This window comes from Crocuta crocuta, unplaced genomic scaffold, assembly GCF_008692635.1.
Source record: "Crocuta crocuta isolate KB4526 unplaced genomic scaffold, BGI_CrCroc_1.0 scaffold475, whole genome shotgun sequence".
NCBI lineage: Eukaryota > Metazoa > Chordata > Mammalia > Carnivora > Hyaenidae > Crocuta > Crocuta crocuta.
The window spans coordinates 2,055,969-2,057,785 of NW_027529518.1; the positions used below are offsets into that span (position 1 = coordinate 2,055,969).

Consider the following 1,817-nt stretch of genomic DNA (forward strand, 5'->3'; position numbering starts at 1 on the left):
GCTCCTGTTTTCCTGTTGCTGATTCCACCACAGGCCCCCACTCCTCCCGAGTGCTCTCCAGGCCCACGCTCTCTCCGCTGCTTCGCTGACAGTCACCAGATCCGTCCTGCCCCGGCTCTCAGTCCAGTGGGTCCCCTCTTCTCCAGCCCTGAGGCATCAGCCCCAATTCCAGTCACCTGCCCTCTCTACCCCGGGATCGCAGACGCCCTGCTGCAAGTGCCCAGCTGACTCAGGAACCTCTTTTCTCTTCCTGCCATCGGCGTTTCCTTCTGTCTCCTGGCAGCTGGGAGCACGCTGTCCGATAGTCAAAGGTAACAATTAGACGTCCACAAAACCACTCCTATAGGACCCAACCGCTTGTCCTACCAAAGGACGTGTGGATCTTGAAACTTCTGTCTTGGGATTAAAGCCTGAAGTTTTGTCTGCTCTTCAGTCTGAGTGGGTGACATTCCTCACTCAGACTAAAGACAGACAATTACTGAATGAGCCACCAGGGGGCAAAACTGCCTTAGTTTAGTAAATTCTAATTGTCTCTTTCTACACTTGATCTTAGCCAAAAGGCCGAGAAGCGATCTAATTGTCTCCTTCTTATGACAAAAGTATGCAACATTTGGAAAATATAGATAAACCAAGAGTAGAAAATAAAAATCACCAGATATCCCGTACCTCACATAACCACTCAGAACAGTACGGCATTTTGTTTACATTCTCTTTTCCCTTTACCTAAATGTAAATAAAGCTTTTTAAATGTACTATTTCTCTACATACTATCTGGTTTCTACTTGTAACAAAATCTTGTAAAAATCTTTCCTAGGTGTTATATATCCTTCTATGGCATTATTTTCTATTTAATTATTACCAAAAAAAAAATCCTACATCACTGTGGTTAAATTTGTGTACATCTAGAAGGGGAGGAATATTTTTCCCTCTAACTTTCTAGATTAGTTGGGGATTCCTCCCTGATAATAAAAGATAAGGGGCACCTGGGTGGCTCAGTCGGTTAAGCATCCAACTCTTGATTTCAGTTCAGGCGGTGACCTCATGGTCTGTGAGTTCGAGCCCCAAGCTGGGCTTTGTGCTGACAGTGCAGAGCCTGCTTGGGATTCTCTCCCTCTCTCTCTGCTCCTCCCCTGCTAGTGCTCTCTCTCTCAAAATAAATAAACTTTTAAAAAAAAGATAGATTAACAGACAAAAAACAAGCAATTTAAATGATATGTGTATCTCCTGTGTACATAGGAGATACCAGGAAAAGGGACTAATTCCCCCAAATGGCCCAAGGTACCACTTTAAATACTATCTCCAGCTAAAGATAAATGCTGTAGGGCGTAGGAGGTGCTGTTATGGGAGGCTATCAGGAAAGCGTGGTAAACAAGATAAGATTATTATGAAGATTTAAGCTGCTGTCTTTTCCTTTGGTAAGAGTTTCTGGAGATTCAGAGTCACACTCTTCCTAGTACAACGAAGGAGAAACACTTACAAATGGAGATTTCTGGAGTGTCTGGGTGGCTCAGTTGTTTGAGCCTACTCCTGATTTCAGCTCAGGTCATGATCCCAGGGTTGTGGGATCTAGCCACACGTTGGGCTCCACATAGAGCATAGAGCCTGCTTGGGGTTCTCTCTCTCTCTCTCTGCCCCTCTCCCTCTCACAGACGTGCTCTTTCTAAAATTAAAAAAAAAAGTCCAAAATGGAGATTTCTTTTATAAATGTAAATGTCTCTCGTGGCGCCTGGGTGGCTCAGGCGGTTAAGCATCTGACTCTTGATTTTGGCTCAGGTTATCATCTCACAGTGCATGGGATGGGGCCCCTTAGGGGTCTC

The 1,817-nt window shown here is 44.9% G+C and overlaps 1 pseudogene; it reads right to left on the reverse strand.

Moving 5' to 3' along the window:
* Nucleotides 1-420: 420 nt before the first annotated feature.
* On the reverse strand, nt 421-573 carry LOC144228922 (U2 spliceosomal RNA; annotated as a pseudogene).
* Between the last annotated feature and the right edge of the window lie 1,244 nt (nt 574-1,817).